General features: G+C 34.2%; 1 protein-coding gene across 1 annotated transcript in view; it reads left to right on the top strand.

The window, feature by feature from the left end:
- Nucleotides 1–342: 342 nt before the first annotated feature.
- LOC118193931 (rho GTPase-activating protein 45-like) overlaps nucleotides 343–23,156 on the top strand; it is a 341,239-nt gene continuing 318,425 nt past the window's right edge. Inside the window, exon 1 of the mRNA XM_085823640.1 lies at nucleotides 343–729. The gene's annotated coding sequence lies outside the window, so the exon portion shown is untranslated. The remainder of the gene's footprint in view (nucleotides 730–23,156) is intronic.

Below are 23,156 nucleotides of genomic sequence, written 5' to 3'. Positions count from 1 at the left end.
CATATAGTTTTCTCAGTTTTAGAACACTGCTGCTTTTTTATGATCAAATAATCCAATCTAATCATAAAGCTGGTTGTTTTGCACCTGCTTCATCCAGCTATTTTAACTCCATTAGTCCCAAACTGTTATATTTCCCAGAATGTTTTGACGCTTAATGCTGAAGCGAAATGAAAAGCGAAACTCCAGAGAACAATTCATTTAATGGATCACCCATGTTCATAAAACTAAACAAAGATTTGAGACCCGCCAAAACACTCGCCAAGACATTTTGACTCGATGCCAAATAGAGCAACCCAACTTACAACATCAAAGAGCAGTTAAGTCTCTGCGTTTTGGGGGTGGGGTTAGCTGTCTCATACTGCAGGGGGGGATTCAAGAATCGCTTGGAACATCTCATGTCGAGCCCCCAATCCCGAAACAGAAATTCAGCAGAGCGAGCTCCTGAATGAACTCCTCGATATCCTTGAATTGAGTGGAAATTGTTCTTCCGCTGAAGAAAAACACATTTGAAGATAAATACTTACGTCAATAAGTGGTGTAATGTGGTTGTTAAACGGAAGTAACTTAATATCGTATGACTTGGGCGGAAGATGATTTGCCAATGAAAAGGAAATCAGTGATACTGTGCCATGTTGGATAACAAAGGATTATGTGAATTCAGACAGCAATTTATGAAACTGGATTTTGCAATGTATGGATAATTGGTGACTGCAAATAGCTTCCTTGAAAGTAAGTACTCCCAACGTTACAGAATTTCAATCAAGTGTGCAAAAATTAATTATTATAATAAAGGCGTTAAAGAAGAGCTTTACAGTAATATATAAATGTATATCTCTGTTTCCCTTAAAATTTATTTTTGTGCAAGATGCTAAAAAATACCTGAAACACGGAAAAAAAGAACCATTATGCTGTTTTTTTTTAAATGCTAGATTAAGACGGACATTGGTTCACAGTTTAGCATGTGCTTTCTAAGAATCACAGAAATTTCAATCAAATCTGATAATGCAAATTTAAAAAAGTGTATACTTGAGTAGTAGAATAAAATCATCGAATATTTACAGAAAATTCAGACGAAAACAAGAATGCTATATCCAAATTCGTGCTGAAATGGAAAAATATAAAGGATTATAAATAATATAATCAAATTTTAATAAAATAATAAAAAGCAAGATATGAGTCTTTAAAAATTCATGCTATTAATTTATCGAAAAATAATGAATTTGATATTTAACAATAGAAAAAAAATTTTAATTAGTGACAGAAAGGTATTAAATGAAAAAAAAAAAAAAAAAAAACAGTGTTATCAATAATAGCTACATTCTTGGACATTAGGTTAAAAAAAAATTCTCTTTATTTTTTAGACATAAAAACTGATAGAAAAAACTGTTTTTAAAAGTGTTAAACGTAATATTATAGACAAAAAGAAATTTAGAACCAGATCCACAAAGAGATGAAAGTAAATGAAATTTAAAATCAATAAAAATCCAAAATTCCACATAAATATGTAAAATTTACCCAATATTCTTTAATACATTAGACGCAATAGTTTTCCAAGGGAAAAGGGGGTTCAGTTTGATCTGATATGCCTCCTCTCGATACCGTTGGATGAGATTTTAATTGCATTCCTCTGCCTATTTGTATTATTTTTATTTTATGTTATTTTTGTATTTCCTTTCTCTGTATTTCTACTGGATTGATGAATATTGGTGAATGAAATTTTACATATTTATGGGGAAGTTTGGATTTTATTGGTTTTGGATTCCATTTCTTTCATGTCTTTGTGGGTTTGGTTCCAAATTTCTTTCTTCTTGTCTATAAATGATTAATTTTCAGCAGCATTTATGCGGAAATGGTATTGGGATGATTTATTCTTTAAAATAAAACAATATTGTGGTACTATATATGTAATAAATTAAAATCCAGAAAATCGGAGCGAAAAAGAAAAAGCCATATTAAATATTTGAAGGTTAAACCTATTTTCTCCATAAAACAAAATAAACTGGCAAAACGCAAATTCAAGAAAATTACAAAATTAAAAACTAAAATTTCATTTTCAAAGAGGAAAAATTATAAAAAGTGGGAAATTTGTAAATATTTAAAACAAAAACAATAAAATTTTTTTAATCTCCTTTGTTTAACGCTTTAAACAGAACTTGTCAAGGGAAAAGTGTTTTGAAGCCTTAAATCAAGTTAATTAAATATGTTTCGTTCCAATGAAATCCTGTAGACTTCAAACCGCTTTAAATTAATCCAACTTTCTTTTCAATCATAATTTAATGTAAAAGTCTCATTAAATTAATTTCTTTTCCCGACATGTTTTCGCCCTATATCTATCTAAGTAAGTTAATTGCATTTATTTGACTTAATGCAGTACTGTAACTCTCCTCTCCAACTTGTAATTAGTACACCTGATAATTTTTTCAGATCTTCAATTACCCTGACACCACGCAATCCGGTTTCAATTACCCGATCATTTGCTAGTTATTCCAAGTGAAATTAATTTTGTTATTAGTCTTGTTATTTTACAAGGGATGTTTTCAAAATTCTAGAAATTTAAAAATTTTTTTTCAATCTTACGATGAATAACATACATAATCTACAAATACATAATACATAATCTTCAACATAATCTTCATTTAATTGAATACACTTATCTCAACGAATATTAAAATATTTAACCGCCCTTAGAGAACTTTTTCAGGATGCCCTTAATCCACCTGCTTATGGCATGGTTAAACTTTCAAATCGAGCATCTGGTAAAGAATTTTTTAAAAGTGGGAACAGAATACTTCTCGCAGACGTTGAACAGTAATATCTGAAGTTTTCACATCATCTTTCCACAAAAAGAATATGATTGCTCTTCGCATCTTCCACGGTTGCAAAAAACAGTGCAAACAAAATCGCGCCTGTATCAGTCAAATAACATAATCGGACGAAATAATATTCCACGGAATAGTTGCAAAAACACCTTAAGAGTTGTTTCTAGATGATAGCGTTACATGTAAGTTCTAGGAATTCAACTAATTAAACTACACTCATGTCCATAAATTAAGGATAATTCGGAGTCACGCGGAAATCGAACCCTAAAATAAATATATCAGCTGCAAAATCACTACACACATCTTCAAGAATCATACGCAAATTTCAAGAAGTAACAAGATGACACCGATGGTGCGTCACAATGACGAGACTGTAAGAGAGTGATATATAAGGAAAACAGGCAAAGAAGTAAATTTGTTCGCAGGCGCTTTATAAGCATTTCAGTGCAATAACCGAATAGTTATGATACAAAGGACGCATTTGGATGATTTTTTACGTGGCAGAATTATCGGCCGTCTGGAATGTGGGCGTATTCAACTGGAAGTATCAGATGAACTTGGAATTGCCCAGAGTGTCATCTCCAGGCTTTGGCAACGATTCCAAGATGAACGACAGCCTCAGACCTGTCTCGTCAGCTTTCTTCAGCCACTGGTACGACAATTTCAAGGCAAACCGTGTACAGACGCTTAGGGAATATTGGTCTATATGCTCGTAGACCTGTCAGATGAGTTCCACTTACTACAACTCACTGTTGCCTACCGTTAGCCTGGTGTAGAGAGCATGCATTGTGGACACCGCAACAGTGGGCTTGTGTGATGTTTTCCGACGAGTCCAGGTTTAGCTTGCAGTCTGATTCTCGCCGGACGTTCATATGGAGAGCTCCAGGTACCCGTTACCATCAAGAAAACATCATTGAACGACTCCGCTACGGTGGTGCCGGAGTGCTCGTTTGGAGTGGAATTATTCTGGGTTTCAGAACTGACCTGCATGTTCAAATTGGAACCATGACAAGCCAAATCTATCGGGACGTCATTCTGGAACAACATGTACGTTTGTTTAGGGACCCCATGGGCGCACAATTTGTGTTTATGGATGACAACGCCCGTCCTCACCGTGTAAACATCGTAAGCGAATGCCTTCAATTGGAGGATATCACCCGTATGGACTGGCCAGCATTCTCACCGGACTTGAATCCAGTAGAGCACGTGTGGGACATGCTTGGCCGACGAGTTGCAGCCCGTCAACCTCCTCCTACATGTGTACCGGAACTTCGGAGAGCATTGCTTTTTGAGTGGTGTAATATCCCCCAAGATCAGATCGAAAATTTGATACTCAGCATGCCTAGGCGTTGTAGGGACTGTATTGCATCGTCTGGGAGACATACAATGTATTAACAATCATACCAACCATGTAATATTGCTTTTTTGTAAAGAGGTTTTTTTTTTTTTTTTAATTTGCTCCAGGGAGAGAAAATCGCTATTTTGTTTAATAATATCAAACATATAGAATCTTTTTTTGCTCTTTACCTTTTGTTTGATAAATAAGTTTTACAGATAAGTCAAATTTGTTTTGCTTCTAACTCTTCCTTTGCCTGATTTTGCATTATCCTTAATTTATGGACATGAGCGTATTATTACTACTAATTGTTACTATTACAATTAAACTACTAACTGAATTGATAGAAATACTTATGTAAGTTTCATTGAAATAAAATACGATAAACTAAAAAAACTGAAATACCGTCATTTGCGTTAAACAACGCAATAGGATTTTAGAAAACAAGCAAAAATTATCTGGCTTTTCCAAATTGGCCTGTTCGTTCTGTTAGTTTGTATACTATTTCAAGCTCTACCAACAAGAAATCTTAAATAAGGCTCGATTTACGCTTGTGTATTTATCTTTCATGTAAGCTGCCAGTATCATTAATTCTTTTTCTAGAAATAGAATATGAATTGTATATACCAGAGTTTCTTAAACTGTGGATCGCGACCCCATAGGGGTCGTTGAACCTGCAGCAGGAGGTCGCCAAAATTTTAGCAGTTTTGATATTTCTTTAACTTATTATAATAATTTTACAATTACCGAATATTTTTACACAATGTATCTGAAAATAGATAAAGATAACACAATACAGACAAAGAAAAAAAAAACGAAAATGCTTCGAGGCATTCTTTTAATAATACGTATAAACGTTCATTTTGCTACTTGCTTTGCACGTGACTCTGTCATTTCATCTATTACTTACTTAAAATTTTCACATTATTCTATGTTTTAAAATTAGAATTTAAAGTTAGTGACTTAAAACTGCAATATTATATTACAGTACAAGTGTAAAATATGACAGTTTCACTCACGCGTGTGTCGGATTTGCGCAATGCTTATGGGGGTCCCACAAAATTTCCGTAAATATTTATGGGGTCTTGAGGTTGCCAAAGAACCTCAGTGATAAAAAAAGTTCGCTATTGAAAAAGGTTTAAGAAGCCCTGGTATATTTTAAATCGGTTACTTATGGATTACTGATACAGTGCGTAAGCCTTAGCTCACGATATTTTATTACTACGTGGTCGAAATTCTCTATTTACAATCTTAATTTTTCGTTTCAGTGTATCACATTCTATTATTCTGAGATGAAATACTTGGCATTTTAACTGCTGTCAGCGAACACTATTTATTAAACTGCTTACGAACTATTGACATATCATAATTCCAAGTATAAAAAGTTGAAAATAAAAAGATTCCAATTGCTTGAACAAAAACTTAAGTTTTACTACTTTGTAGAGTCATTAGGTTATTTTGACACAGGAGACGTGCAAAATGAGCGATACCCTTGCCGGGACTCAAACCTGGACCTCTCGAATACGTGCCGAGTGTGCTAACTGTTACACCCCGAAAGCATGCTGGAATGAAAGAGAAAATACCCCCTTTTAAAGGGCGACTGGGGATTAGGGGATCCAGCCGCCAGATCGTGGTGAAGAAGAATCATCATCCGCCCACCTTGTTTTTAGTTCGAGCGCCACTGTAGAGTCATTGGGTTATTTTGATACGGCAGACGTAAAAAATAAGCAATGCCCTTGCCGGGTTTCGAACATGGACCTCTCGGATACGCGCCGAGTGCGTTAACCGTTACACCTCGAAGACATGGTGGAAGGAATAGTAACTTAGTGTAGCACAAAATTAAATAATACATTGCCAGATAGGAAAAAGGGGAAAGATTTACTGTGTCCGAAATTTTTCATATGTCTTTGAATCGATCTAATTCAAAGTTAGAGTTGATAGAGTTGACCGAGTTTAGGAAAAAGGAATTGAGAAGGGGGGGGCGAGATATCGCAAAAATCAAGTAAAAATGTGTTTTTGTATTGACGGATGCAAAGTATATGTGTTTTTGTATTGACGGAATATTATAATATATAATCTTCTTGTGACCTTCCCCAATTTAAAATCCCCATCAATGACTGAATGGGTAAGACTGCTGAATACTAGTAGTAAGACGTAAGCTCGAACCCAAGTCAGCGAGCCGATTGCGTAGTTGGTTTTCGTGATTTTCTCGATATGTAACATGAATGTGAATCATTTTCTAAACATTCTGCACGAAGGCATGCTTCTCGCGCAGGTGGCCATCATGTGACTTTCCATATTCAAATAACCTAACTCAAATTAAAAACTTAAATAAAAAATTATTTCTGAACTAATTTGCCTGTAGTTTTCCAACCTCCTCCGGTTAAAAATATCCACAGATGCTCATATCCAGGACATTTCCTGAAAAGTTAACTGTATTGATTAGAAAACCAACAACATGTACAACCTTGTATAATATAACAATTGGAATAAAAGAATAAAAGGGAATCATACAGGAAGGGCAACAAAATATTCAAGATATTGTGAAAAATGGACTAAATATTTTTTTACTATAAAACTTTTTTAAAGATAGTATGGATTGCTAGGACTTTTGGTTCTTTTCCACGCTTGCATATTTTTCATTAGATAATATTTTCCTTAGAAACTATTTGTTTGGATTTTATACGTTTATAAAAGTGAGTTAAGCGGTTTATAAGGTATTTCCCTCCTTCTTTCCGCATGCTTTCGTAACTGAAAGCACACTCGACGATTATTTGGGAGGTAAGGAGTTCGAGTTCCGGTGAAGGCACTGAAGTTTTGGCGTCTCCTGCTTAAAATCTCCAATGGCTGTACAAGTGACACCCAAACTAAAGTGTGGTGGACGATAATTCGTCACTACCAGGATTTGGCGACTGAGTCTCCTCAACTCCAGTCGCTTTTTAAAAGGGGGTATATAAGGTATTTTCTCTCTCCTTTCCGCATATCTTCGTGGTGTTACTGAAAACACACTCGGTTGTTTCGAGAGGTTCTGGGTTCGAGTACCGACGAGGGCACTGCATAATTTTCATGTCTCTTGCTTCAAAAATCCTAATGACTCTACAGGTTCTCTAAATCACCTGGGAGTTCAAGATTGCAGGAAGTAGTAATCTATCTTACTTCGACAGATGCAGCTTTGAAGTCATATAAATGCACACTTACGTTTAAACAATACATTTTAATTACGTTCATATAATACGCTGAAGAAAGCTGAATATATATATATATGTATAAACAAAATTTAAAAAAATTCAAATTCATTTAATTTTAAATTAAATATTTTTAAAATTATTATGTACTGATCTATCTACTGCATACTTTTTTTCTATCGGATGACATATTTTCGTAATAAAGTAACGATTTTGTTAAAAAATTTAAATCTGATCTTTTCTCCTTGAAATATTAGGTATTTAACTTGATAATGTTTTTTCAACGTTTGCTTTCCGCAGCTTTAGTAATAGGATCTGTATGTAATGTTTTGGAACGAGCTCGTCAAATCATGAAATGCATTTAGGTGCTACGACTGAAAATAAATTATTTTTATAACATTCAGTTAATACGCAATAAGGAAAGCAATAAATGGTAAAATGTATTAAAGGCGAGCAATGAAATCTATGTTGGTGAGCATTTATCACAAACGGCAATTCCTGGATGTGACGATATAGAGACATTAGGTTTTTTTTTTTTTTTGGAAGCAGGAAAGATGAAAAAATGAGCAACCGCCTTCGCCGGGAATCGAACCACGGACCTCTGAAATACCGGCCCAGTGTGCAGAACCACTACACCACGAAGGCACCCTAGAAACACCGGTTTCTTTTGTTTTGTACCTGTGAACTCGGGAGAAATACCTTATAATGGTACTTTTGAGTGTATAAATAAACATCTTTACTGGTAATCACATTTTTTAGGCTGACCACCTGCAATGAAGAACAAATTCATTTGTAATCTGAGAACTTTCATTAAAACAGACATTTTGAAGACGTTTTGCCTATTTAGTCTATCAATCACGAAACAGCTTATAGGCAAATTACGTTAAACACAATCAGGGTTACCTTCAGGCATAGGCGCCGATTTCTATAAGACATTGCGTAAGTTATAAGCGAGAATTAAATTCAATTATTATTAATAATTAAGTATAAATAAGTATTATAATTAAGTATATTTTGCTCTGAATTATTAATATGTTTACTAAAAATATTTATATGGAGAACCAGCTAGAGTAATTCAAATTTAATGCGTCTCAAGAATATGATCATTCAATGCGTCGTCACTCTGAAAAGAACAGAAATCATTGCCAGCACAGAATTTTTACTTACACTAAAATAGCAAAAAGACATACAGCATTCAAGTACCATCAGGAACAGTATTTTTGAGGATAAAACTGTAAGTCCTGATTTAATATCGTCATCATTATTTTTTATGCTTATGCTTTTAGTAATATTTAATAATTTAGTAATATTTTTCCGCCATTTCATTTATTTTTTTCCTATGGTCAAATATCATACAATCAAGAAAATTTTCTTTTTCACGAAAAGGGGTTAAAATGAAAATTAAATTTTGCTGTGCGTTTTCTGTTTTCTTTACTGTATTCCAGCTGAAAGAATATGGATTATTTTATTATTTGTTTACCTATATCTGTCTCATCCTAGCCTTTTCGAATGTTGTTTCAGTGGACTACTTACTACCCCTCTGTTGTCCTCAGACTACGGCACCCCACCACCCCCCGCGCTATCCCTAAATAAGGACTGCGAATCGGTAAAGGAGCTTAGCCATCCAAACAGCGCCTAGAGTTAACGTTTACGAAACGCAGCCGAGCTATTTTTGGGGTTAACGTAGGGGAGGGGGTCGACGTTTTATTTTTGTTCCGGAGCATGCGCAAAGATGGTCTAAGGTTTCCTTTAAACCGCCGCCGACTCCTAGAGATGCGGCAGACGCAAGTGTTTTCACGTGCGTCGTTTCGAGAATCCTTGTAATTTGAAATTTGCCCCCCCCCTCGTTTTTTTGATACTGAGCTCTTTCACTCCAAACTGTTCCATCAAGTTGATCTCGGCTTCTTTGAACAGCTGTAAACAAGTACACATCTCCTTTCTCCTCCCTTCACCTATTACTATAGTTTGGCGACAGAGAACTTCTTTCGACAGCCGGTTTCTTTTGTTTTGTACCTGTGCACATATACTTATAAAAATGAGTCCATTCTGAGAAATCAAACTGACGAATATCTATTCCGCTAAATTAAGTTGAAAGTTAAAAAGAAATTTGCCATTTGTTGTAAACTGTGATATTATAACGCGGTGTTCCTGATGCTCAAGAGCAGTGTGAAGAATCAACAATGAAGTTCAGTAGTTACACCAAAAGGGAGAACCGAGGGTTTTTTTTAAACATCAAAGATGAACAAGAGAAATAATGCGCAGCATGCTGATAAAATTAAGAAAATTTTGAGGAAAGAACATTGTACAGACATGAGAATTTTTGATGCTGACAGAGGTAAAAAATAAGCACTGCCCTCGCCAAGACTATGACCTCTCGAACACGCGCCGAGTGTGCTGGCCATTACACCACGAAGGCATACTAAGAAGGCGGTTGGTGTTTATGAGGTTAATGGACCTTAACGTAAATAAGTAAATAAGGACGCAAATTGTGTCAAAAGAGTACATACGGAAGCTGGTAAAACAGTCAATTTCTCAATAGACTTACAGTTAATCATAAGTTGTACAATATTCCAGCTCTAGAATGATATAATAATTTTTCATTTTTGTATATACATAATACATAACATTTTTTTCATGTAATAGTATTTTGTTCATAACAGTGTTACACTAAAACTTTGCTTAACCGAATTTCTCTTAATAGAGAAACCTCATTTCAACAAGACGCATTGAATCAGTAAGTCCGAAAGTCAATCATCTTTATAAATCCTTTCCCTTTTATCAGTCTTCTCGTTTGCATTATAAATGTCTATTTTATAATGCAAGCGAAAGTAAATTATATGTAAAACATAATGGTGGTAAAATCTCTGCCCTGGAGATGATTTGTATGTGTTTCTATTCATTCACAGATTATGCCAACTAAAATTTTTCCTTTACTAAAAAGATTTTTCCTAAACTCAATAAACTGCAAAAAAAAAAAAAAAAAAAAAAAAAAAAAAAAAGGAAACATCAAAGATTTTCAGTAAATAATATAAGACTTGCAGTATATGCTGAATATTACGACTTGTCATGTTCATCACCCTCCCTTAGATGACGAGCTCTGGCAATGGCAGTTATTTCGTAGTACAGATATAGCCATTACGTAGAACACCACCATTTTAAAACAAACGCTTCAGTTAAAAATAGAAGCAAAAGTTATTTGAAATCGTTGAGAGTGATATTAGAGGTGGTGTAATATTCGGTGTAAGGTCATGATCCGTCGAGCCTTTGTCCATGATTTAAAATCATATACACTGAGACAAAATACTTTTCTTCGATCCCTTTCGCGTATCACAAGAACATTTTCATGAACTATTAGCCTAAAAGATTTTACTATAATATTAGCTTAAAAGGAAACTTTTTTGCGTGAGCTACCGAAAATACTCCACTGACGTGGTAGTTCACGATCGAAATTTTAGCGCCCCTCATTTTAGATACTTCTTAACATAGCCTGAACAGATAAATTTTTTTCTCTATAAGCTATGTATTTCTACACTATAATCTATGTCTACTCTATGTATTTCAGAAATAAAGAATTAATAACATAATAATTAAGAAGAGGAATGTGGATTTGATTCGACATTTAATATAAAACTGAATTTTAATTAAAGTATCATATTTTTGATTAGACTATCTATTTTTGAAGAAGACTGGTTTTTGATTAATTGCTGAGACACGAAAACTTCTGATTAATAAGTTAGCTTGCGTGAATATATGTAAATTTTTCTAAAGCAAGGATTTTAAAGATATTTTCTTTAAACTCAGGCAGAAGAAAAGAAATTCTTAGCTCCGTTATTCATTATCAAGAGTTTTAAAACAAAAATTTCAGCACGTATTCGTCTAGTAAAAAGAAATTTTTTTTCAATGCATGATTAACGATATTAAGAAAAATGTTGCATTTTATAATCAAAAGGTTCCTCCTTCTCCCTCCATAGGTATTTAAAACATGCATTCCCGAAATAATACTCTGCAATAATCCCGTCTGATATTAAGAAAAGATATGATGCGAGTGAAAAATAGTGGCTTATTATTGCTTATAAGTAAGCATTATTTTATGCATGTGGAAGTTTAATTTGTGAAACTAATCATATTGTTACATTTATCTAATTCTGGGAGTATAAAAATGTGTATACTATGTAAATAAATAAGTGTTTGAATTAAGTTTAAAATTTTTATGTTCAAACTATTGAAATATTTCTGCTAAGAAAAGCATTTTTCAGCTATAATACCCTATACCAGGGGTTCCCAACCCTATGCCCGCGGGCACCGTGGCGCCCGCAGCTGTGCGATCACAATAAAAATGTTTTTGTTTTCAATAAAATTCTACGTGAAAGTTTTCTCCTTTTAAATGAAATAGAAATTGGGTCCAACACAGATACCAGCAGATCGACCGATCTCTTTTTTCATGTGCATGTATCATTAATTCTATTCAATGGTAAATTCACTTTGAAAAAGTAAATGGTTCCCGCCGTACAACAGATATTTTATAACGTGTTTTTAGGGACAAAAAGGGTAGGGGACCCCTGCGCTATACAAAAATCAATAAAAATTTAAAAAATGCGTACGCTGAGATGCTAAGCTATGATATAAAACTATCAGCTTTATTTAAAATTTCAATACTTAGGCTTCGAAATGAATATAGCAGCTCGCAATGTCAATTTAATTTTCTAATGAAATTTTTAATATCTTTTCTCTTAATATTTTCAATTTTGCATTTAATTTTTTGTACTTCAAATGGAATGTCGGTGGTTTACTACCGCCACTTAGCATCATCGTGAGCGATTCATTTTCTGCTTGGTCTTCCTTAAGAAGTTGAAACAATGAATATATGTTTAAATGGGGACCGGCAGATTGTTTGTTTAATCCGGCATGCCACCTTTCAAGGTGATTATTAGTTCTGGCTCGATCATTTCAGAAGCGATACCTGACATTTTTGCAAAAGCAAATAGTTAAAACTTAGAATTAAAATTACGGTTCATTTATACTATTCTTTCATCTAGAATACTTACTCTACTTTTTAGTTAATGCATTAAATAATTGTAATTAATAAAAGATGTTCTAACACCATATATGCTGTACCGTGGTACAGAATAATCATTTGCGTTATACCTAATAACAAAGTTTTAATAGAACATTTTTTTAAAGCACACTGTAGAGAGATTTAAAAAAAGGAGAGAGAGAGAGAATTTCTTCTCTGAGTTATTTGTAATGTAACTAAATAAAAAGTAGGTGGTGTATGTATTTCTCCCATATGGCACGTGAGGCTGAGATTAAGAGAATAGTGGGGGAACTGGGGAAAAGGCACTCCTCCAGGTGATAAGGGAGGGAAAGAACGAAATGCCATTTTGGGAAAAACACATATAGTCCAGCCTCCTGTTTTATAAAAAATGCCTGCCACAAAAATAAATAGTAATGGTGTTCAAAAAGATGTGGAGGTGGGGAGAAAGAAAGGATTTCATTATGAAATTAATGCGTATTTTATCACTGCCTGTGCAGTTGTAAAATATTGAAGAGAAGACTTCTATATCTCGTTCTAGTTGGCTGATCGACGAAATTTATATTCCATTTGTAGGACGTATATTAGGTTTATATTTAGTATTGTGGCATTGTTCTGACACACGTGACACAGAATCGGACATTTTTCTATCGCATTTAGTTTCTACTTCTCAAATTATAGCAAAATAATAAATAAAAACCGCATGAGCGGTTACACTGAATTTCGTCGATCGACCATTTGTAAAGACAGCTATACAACTACCCACCTTTTTTATAACAATAATTTTTTATAACAATATGGAAAAACAACATTCAAAATCTTAGCATCATAGTTTTAATTGATTTATGTTTGATAATTTATGTTTTTGGTTTATGTTTTAATTTAGTTTAGATTTTTAACTGATAGTTTAGTTTTTTTCTGTTCCTCTTATTTATGCATATTTTGTAAAGAAAATTAAGAATTTTAACTGAATTTTTAAAAAATTTTTAATTTAAATAATTTTTAGTAATTTTTTATATAACTTTAACTAAAATTTCTAAAATATGATATTTTTTACTATATTTCCAAACAGTTTCTATTCCAAAGGTTACTCAGGATATATATATACTATATATATCTTGAAGGATATTTGCAGATGTATGTTTTAGTGTATATATATATATAAATGTATGTAAAATAAAATAGAAAACAAAATTATTAAACTTAATTGGGATAAATTGATATTAGACTTTTAAAATTTTAAATTAAACATATCCTCTTTTCAAATTTTGCACCATTTTGCGTCATTTTGCAGCACGTTACGTCACGCTTCCCCTACAGTTTCTCTCCGCTGCGAAAAACTTTGTCCATTAGCTGCTTAGAATTAAAAAAAAAAGACTTTCCGAGCTTATAAATACGCTACATACATGCCTGCGTCTGGCATGAAAGACTAATTTACAAATTAGTAAACCGGAATTTTCATAGAAATATAAAACTTCTTATTATGTTCTTCCTTACAAAATAGGACATCTGCAGTTACTTTCTTAAAGCACAATCAGATTTAAGGACATCAGAGCTGGAGTTCCACAAGGCTCTATCTTAGGCCCTATCGTCTTCCTCTTCTTCGTGATGGACTTTTCCAAACCAGTAAATTATTTAAATTAATTTATTTTCTGTTATACTGATGATACCATTTTGGCAGTCAAATCAGCAAACTCAAGCCATGCGATCCGAAAGCTTAAATTAAGAATAAAGCTCCAAGGGTTAATGCCAGTAATTGAAGACGAGTACACAAAATGGAGAATATCCATCAGTGCCCATAAATCTCAGTTGTTAATTATTCGTAAAAAGTATATGAATGTTTTACCTAAGAAAAACCTGACTCTTTTCGATGAAATTGTTCCAAAAGTTCGCAAAGCCAAATATATTGGTATCACTTTTAAAAGCAATCTTAATTGGAAGGATCACAGAGAAAATTTTAAGAATATAGCAACAAAATTCATCAACTGCCTTTTTCCAATTATTGGCAATTATTCTAAATTAGACTTCAGAAAGAAACGTCTCACTTATCTCAGTTGTGCATCCAGTCATTACCTATGCTCCACCTGCTTGGAGTAGTCGTACCAGAAATGACCTGCTTAAACTTCAGCAAGTGCAAAACAAATATCTGCGCATCATTACTAACGAGCATTTCAACGTGCGCAAAGATTTCACGAAGACCTAAATATTGAAACTATTGATAAATTTCTCAACAAAAATCAATAGAAATTTCCACAAAAACGCTACGTTCTATAACCGTCTCATGAATTTTAACTTGTTTCAATACCAAATTATACAAGAGGATAAGTAATTACGTCCTTATGCTGCACATCTCCTAAGAAATTTAAATTGTCCAACATAAACTCTACACATGCACTTCTGTATTTGTATATATTGAATGTAGTTATTATACATTGCATATAGTTACACTGAATTTCGTCAATCGACCATTTGTAAAGACAGCTATACAACTACCCACCTTTTTTTTTAACTATTGTACGCATACACACAATTAGTAAATTTTGTAGAATTTTTGAGTCATTGTTTCAGTCAGCTATACATTTAAGAACATTTCAGATTTCACAGACATTTTTTTTTTTTTTTTAATGGTGGGCACTTGCCTATAACGGCATTGACCAGTCCTAAGGCCAGAAGTGATGTCCATTTTATTGTGCAGGCACCTAATAGGCGGCCATCCTTACCTTGTATAAAAGGGACAGAGAATTTTACATCCATGCTTCTCCGGTATTCGAACCCGGGCCCTTCGGTATTGCAGTCATGGCATCCCTAACCACTATACCGTCTGGGCGCCGATTTCATAATTATAATTAATTGTTAAATTTGTTAATTACTTTATATAATTCTGCAGAGTATTATTAAATTATTGTGTAAAATTTCGAATTTATTGAATACGGATGAATAACACTTAAGTTATTCTATAAAACATTATTTTTAACTTAGAGAAAATATCAGAACTTAAATATAACTCGAGTATATACAGAGGCGTCTTCTTAGATGCCTATAAATTTGAAATTGTGTTAAAAGAAATATTATTTTTTAACTCATTTATATCGTAAAATCATTATTAATTACTTTAAGTGTACAGTTTTGAATTGCGTAATCGATTTTATATAGAATCAGGAATTAGTAACTGAGAATCTGCGGTCTTTCTTGAACGCAGAGAAAATTTGTTCTTCTAATTCCAGTTTGTCCGAAATTTTATTAAGTATATTTAACACTAGTCTTACGAATTATTTAAATTGAATGTTCTCTGTTTTTCTGTTTAGATCGAAAACCATGTGTAAGTTCGTAGTCGTAACATGACAAGTGAAATTTATGATGGAATTGCTGATTTTTCCAACATCAGCATTAACTATACTAGCGTTCAACTTGACTGACTGACACTCAGTCAATAGGAAATTTCTATTGATTTTTGTTGAGAAACTTATCAATAGTTTCAATATTGAGGTCTTCGTGAAATTTTTGCGCACGTTGAAATGCTCGTTAGTAATGATGCGCAGATATTTGTTTTGCACTTACTGGAGTTTAAGCAGGTCATTTCTGGTAAGACTACTCCAAGCCCGTGAAGCATAGGTAAGGACTGGATGCACAACTGAGATAAGTGAGACGTTTCTTTCTGAAGTCTAATTTAGAATAATTGGAAAAAGGCAGTTGATGAATTTTGTTGCTATATTCTTAAAATTTTCTCTGTGATCCTTCCAATTAAGATTGCTTTTAAAAGTGATACCAATATATTTGGCTTTGCGAACTTTTGGAATAATTTCATCGAAAAGAGTCAGGTTTTTCTTAGGTAAAACATTCATATGCTTTTTACGAATAATTAACAACTGAGATTTATGGGCACTGATGGATATTCTCCATTTTGTGTACTTGTCTTCAATTACTGGCATTAACCCTTGGAGCTTTATTCTTAATTTAAGCTTTCGGATCGCATGGCTTGAGTTTGCTGATTTGACTGCCAAAATGGTATCATCAGTATAGCAGAAAATAAATTAATTTAAATAATTTACTGGTTTGGAAAAGTCCATCACGTAGAAGAGGAAGACGATAGGGCCTAAGATAGAGCCTTGTGGAACTCCAGCTCTGATGTCCTTAAATCTGATTGTGCTTTAAGAATAGTAACTGCAGATGTCCTATTTGTAAGGAAGAATATAATAAGAAGTTTTATATTTCTATGGAAATTCCGGTTTACTAATTTGTAAATTAGTCCCTCAGGCCAGACGCAGGCATGTATGTAGCGTATTTATAAGCTCGGAAAGTCTTTTTTTTTTAATCCTAAGCATCTAATGGACAAAGTTTTCCGCAGTGCAGAGAAACTGTAGGGGAAGCGTGATGTAACGTGCTGCAGAATGACGCAAAATGGTGCAAAATTTGAAAAGAGGATATGTTTAATTTAAAATTTTAAAAGTTTAATATCAATTTATCCCAATTAAGTTTAATAATTTTGTTTTCTATTTTATTTTACATATATATATATATATATATATATATACATACTAAAACATACATCTTCAAATATCCTTCAATAATATATATATCAGTTGACAGTCAAGACACTTGATCTACTACTAAGATGAATTTATAATTAATTAACATAATTTATTTACTTATTATACTTGGAAATATGTTTAAGGTATTTCTTCTCTCTTTTACGCATGCTTTCGTAATGCAATTGGTAGCATGCTAGACATGTATTTGACAGGTCGAGTCCCGGTGAGGACATTACACATTTTTCACGTCTTCTGCTTCAAAATAATCTAATGACTGGCGCCCGAACTAAAAGGTATACGATAATTCCTTACCACTAGGATTTAGCGACTGGCACCGCTAATACCCAGTTGCCCTTTAAAAGGTGGAATAAATAAGGTATTTTCTCCCTCCTTTACGCATGCCTTCGTGGTGTAACTAGACGAATATTCGAAGCGTATTCGAGAGGTTCAGGAATTGAGTCCCGGCGAGGGCACTGCACATTTTTAACCTCTTCTACTTCAAAATAACCTAATGACTGTACAATATTATAGTGCGATATACATCAATCAAGCAAAATTTAATGTGACTCTAACATATAAACTGTATGCAAACTTTATCTGAAATAATTTCCCAGTCTTTCAGACCTTTATAAAGACCAACAAAACAAATTTGTTTGCAGAAATTTAGGTATATTACAAGTTACAGTTTCACATACAAGTTACTGTTTCACATACAAGTTACAGTTTCACATGTCTTGAGAAATGAACACGTTTCTGCTGCATCAAAAGTATTGGCATCAAAAGGTGCGGCTTGTTTTAACCAACTCCTAGCACGTTTTGCCGTGGCGAGTGGACATCTCTATCGTAGAGATATGACTGCATTTTATGTTAAATTTGGGAAGATCCATAACGAAACCTTTGAAATGTTACAGTATGCACATCATAATGAACATTTAGCCATGCTTCAGTGTTGCATGATAGGAGTGTTTAAGAGCGGTAAGATGCGACTGATCGAAAAACAAGTTCTGGCTGGTTATTCAGTGCGGTTATGTTAGTGCGGAAAAATATAAACTGTGACACTGTAACTCTTCTGGCTGACAGTCAACTACCATATTGACGATGGAAAGAAAGTGACTATAAAGTAAACGTTTCGAAAAGTAATAGCTGTGTCGTGGAGCTATGGATAAGATGGGATTTGCTCAAGAAAATAGTATTTTACTCTATATCAATACCATACTGCATGGTTTTGCTGGGGCATTGACAGCATTGTTCGAAATCATTCTGTGAACATTAGAATATAGCCTACCTAGATTTAATGACGTGATTTCTAGAAGGTTTTACTACTGAGAACACAACTGCGCGGAAGAGGTTAATTTCAGATGGGGAAGAGAAAAACATCAAGCCTGCAGTTCTAACAAAGGTGTTTTAAAATAGTCTATTTCATATTGTTTAATCGTTAATAAAAGTCTGCGAAAAATGTAAAATCGATTTCAAAATTTTTCAATCAGCCTACATATTTAAATTAATAATAATTAATAATTAATAAAATAACAGCAATTTTACTTGGGCTGTATCTAAAGCTCTGTTACTAGAGTTCCAGAGAATAAGTTTAATAGGAGTAAGCGCCTGTTCGATTCTCACCCGGTGGGGTTCTTGTCAATCATTCGGTTGAAATTCACAGTCAGTATGTTTTAACGCCTAGAGAGACCGTAGAAAACCCTTTGTCTTTAGTATACTATAAGAGCTGATCAATTACAACTGAGACTTAGAACGACCCTGAGTCGCGGCGCGTGAGCAGACGATTATGTCACACGCCCTACTCTACCTGTCACGGCTTCGACCCCCACCCCTTCCTCTGCTTCGAGTGAAAATGGGTCACTCGAGGAGACAGGTTACTATAATTAAGCATATTCCTGTCATTCTTTTTTATCATTCGGAAGAGAAATGAGGTCAGCGATCCGTACGGACAAACGAACGTTTTTATGTGAATCCATCGCGCGCCGAACTCCCAAAGTTACCTCTCCCCCCACACTATCATATGATATTCATTAATGCTCACTCTTCTTTTCCATTGGGCTCACTGGTTAAAGAAGAGTGATAAAATCGATTGTAGTTCGGGTTTTTTATGATTTACGAGTTCTGTTCGAAAAGGTTGATGATCACGAAATACTGACAAATGCTGTTCAGTATGACAGCATCAGAGCTCGGTGTTATGATTTATGAGCTAAAAACTTTAAATCTATCTAGATTTGTATTTGGTGACCTCAACGTCAATTTTTTTACGTTCTAATTCCTCTCCAGGTAACTGAGAATGTTACTCCACTCACACATGACTGAAAGACAGATATTTGTGTACATCTGATAATATTAAGAAATCGCTTTTTTTGATTTGTTACTTTATTTAGGAGCTTTCAGAATTAAGACAACCAGATTTAATTATTCCTGTCTCTGAAACTTCTTTGTGTGCGTTAACAACTCGTATGCGTGTCGAATGACGGATATCTATACATTTGCATAAAATGTATGGATCTATGAAAAGCAGAGGCATGAAATCGAATTTAAATCGATACTGTGCAAACTCAAACTGAAGCAGATTTCCGATTAGCATGCATGCAGATTCAAAATATAAAAGCAAACTTACAGAATATTGAAATATAACTTTCATTTAAATAATTATAAATGAAAGAATATTTAAAAATAGAAAAAATCTGAAAGGTTTCAGATTTTAAATTACGTCCAAAGGGGCGTTTTTTTTAACGTTTTGTGTTTATTTATTAAATAATAATTTATTTATTAAATATCATGTTCTACGTACTCAAACTATAAAATTCAGTTCAACAGCATTATCACATATTAATTTTAAAATGAGCATATCTTTAGAATTTCCGATAGAGTCTTGCGCGTTGGAGATAATTTTTTTTTTTTCCGTACAGTGTTGCTGTTGCTCGCTTTGAAATAGTTTAGTTTTTTAATCAAAAATTCGTTGAATTGTTTCAAAATCTGCAATCGATAATAAAATCAATTTCAGGTTAAGTACAGTGACCATATCAATTATGCTTCGAAATAGCCAAAATAACTCTGCAGTGACGCCCGAACTAAAAAGGGTGGTTGATGATGTCTCTTCACTACTAGGATTTGGCGATTGGTCCCCTAATCCCCAGTCGCCCTTTAAAAGGGGGGAGTGTATAAGGTATTTCGGGAGGCGAATTCGGGGGGTCCGTGGGTCGAGTCCCGGTGAGAGCTCATTTTTCATCTCTCCTGCTTCCAAATAACCTAATATCTCTACCAATTTCATACTTCATGCAATGGTAACACTTGCTAAGTCATATGAATAATAAATAGCATGGCAGTCTAACACGTAACGTAACATAATGAGCCGAAACATTTGGAAGAACTCCCATAAGGACGTTTCTGACGTTAAAAATAAATTATATTACAAAAAATAAAAAAATTAAAAATAAGAGAACTGAAAATAAATTTTGAGTGCAGTTTGATTGCAGAGCCTTTTACATATCAACAAAGTTTTCGGCACAATATATTTTTAAAAATTTCCTCAGTGCATGTGGTCTCTGAAATGCTGTTGTCCCTTATATCAGTTAATTTCTTAAATAATATAACACAAAAGGAAAAAGAAAGACACCAGGCAAAAAAGCATTGAAATTGGTGCACCAGCTTCCTTAATTCCCTCTGCTACTAAGAGTTTCAAATGTAAATAAATATCCGCCACGTTAGCATTAGCGCCACTTTTACTTTTAAATTGTTGATAATTCTACAACTATTACATGCAGGTTAAATAAAGGCATAGAAACCTTATCTGTAACGTAACAACATTTGGAAGAACTCCCATAAGGACGTTTCTGACGTTAAAAATAAATTATATTACAAAAAATAAAAAAATTAAAAATAAGAGAACTGAAAATAAATTTTGAGTGCAGTTTGATTGCAGAGCCTTTTACATATCAACAAAGTTTTCGGCACAATATATTTTTAAAAATTTCCTCAGTGCATGTGGTCTCTGAAATGCTGTTGTCCCTTATATCAGTTAATTTCTTAAATAATATAACACAAAAGGAAAAAGAAAGACACCAGGCAAAAAAGCATTGAAATTGGTGCACCAGCTTCCTTAATTCCCTCTGCTACTAAGAGTTTCAAATGTAAATAAATATCCGCCACGTTAGCATTAGCGCCACTTTTACTTTTAAATTGTTGATAATTCTACAACTATTACATGCAGGTTAAATAAAGGCATAGAAACCTTATCTGTAACGTAACAACATATTTCAATGACTTTTAAAGCAAAAAATGCACAATTTAGCAACATATAAGAATGAAAAAACAGAGCTTAGGAGATGGAAGAAACAGAGCTTACCGAGCTTTGTTTCTTCTATCTCCTAAAAATAGCTATGACTTTTTCTCAGTTCGAATAATCTTAAAAAAGCTTTCCCACTGCTGAGCCATCAAATAGCTATATGATAAGGCAAGTCAGGATATTCAGCTTCGATGATATAAATTCACGTAACTGGCTATGGTTAAGTCCACCAGACTACTGGTACGACTGGTTCATAACAAACTGAGATATTTTCCACAAAAGGCTTGCTGGTGAATAACACAATGAATAATCAGAGGTTTTTAAACATTTAGCATCCTTTAAAACCTTAAAAATATGTCCAATTGATCCTTTACTCGTTCAAAACGTATTTTTTCCTTCATCATTTGTGATACATTTTAACAGATTCCACTGCAAATTGTATTATGTTAGCGTTTTCTCGACTTCCTTGAAGATATCTTCTCTTGTAGCAGACTATTCATAGAAGCTAATTCTTCAATCACCTCAAAATCCGCATTGACTCATCGAATAAACACTAGCGGACAGTATCAGTAACATCTATTGTCTCATTAAGATCCAACAAAAAACATTTGAAATTATTTTGTCTTGTCTTTTAATTGACTCTTGATGTGACTTCCGATGTCCTCATGTCTGCTAACAGTTGTTCTCGCCGAGAAAGTCTGACAGATAGAAACATTTTTTTTTTTCTGGGCACATTTCTTCGACTGTCATAAGCAAACATGATTTAATTATTTTGTATGGTTTTCCTTCTGGTGCCTAATAAAAAAGCTATTCGTAAGCTCACTTTAGTTTCAGCTTCATTATATATATTCTATTTTAAACTTTCCAATTTTAATGATTTTTCATTTTCTGTAAGGTTTAAATACCGTGTCGTTCACTTGAGATTCGGTAATGGCGATCTATATTGTACTCTTTTCCCCCAGCTATAATACACTCATGTCCATAAATTAAGGATAATTCGGAGTCACGCGGAAATCGAACTCTAAAACAAATATATCACCTGTAAAATCACTACACACATCTTCAAGAATCATACGCAAATTTCAGGAAGTAACCAGATGACACCGATGGTACGTCACAATGACGAGAGTTATATATAAGGAATGCAGGCAAAAAAGTAAAATTGTTCGCAGGCGCTTTATAAGCATTTCAGTGCAATTACCGAATAGTTATGACACAAAGGACGCATATGGATGATTTTTTACGTGGTAGAATTATCGGCCGTCTGGAATATAGACGTACCCAACTGCAAGTATCAGACGAACTTGGAATTGCCCAGAGTGTCATCTCCAGGCTTTGGCAACGATTCCAAGATGATGGTAATCAGAATAGACGTTACAGCACAGGTCGCCCCAGAGTTACAACGCCGAATGAGGACCGGTATTTGGCAGTTACTGCCAAAAGAAACAGGCGGAGCACAGCCTCAGACCTGTCTCGTCAGCTTTCTTCAGCCACTGGTACGACAATTTCAAGGCAGACCGTGTACAGACGCTTAGGGCAGATTGAACTATATGCTCGTAGACCTGTCACATGCGTTCCACTTACTGCAACTCACTGTCGCCTGCGGTTAGCCTGGAGTAGAGAGCATGTATTGTAGACACCGCAACAGTGGGCTTGTGTGATATTTTCCGACGAGTCCAGGTTTAGCTTGCAGTCTGATTCTCGCCAGACCTCCATATGGAGAGATCCAGGTACCCGTTACCACCAAGAAAACATCATTGAAAGACACCGTTACGGTGATGCAGGAGTGCTCGTTTGGAGAGGAATTATTCTGGGTTCCAGAACTGTAACTGCATGTTCGAATTGGAACCATGACAAGCCAAATCTATCGGGACGTCATTCTGGAACAACATGTACGTTTGTTTCGGGGCGCCGTGGGCGTACAATTTGTGTTTATAAATGACCACGCCCGTCCTCACCGTGCAAAC

Source organism: Stegodyphus dumicola, chromosome 9, assembly GCF_044657685.1.
Source record: "Stegodyphus dumicola isolate Sdum_Otavi_A_Nest chromosome 9, ASM4465768v1".
NCBI lineage: Eukaryota > Metazoa > Arthropoda > Arachnida > Araneae > Eresidae > Stegodyphus > Stegodyphus dumicola.
Note: the sequence above shows the minus strand (reverse complement) of the source record. Positions and strands in the feature narration are given on the sequence as shown.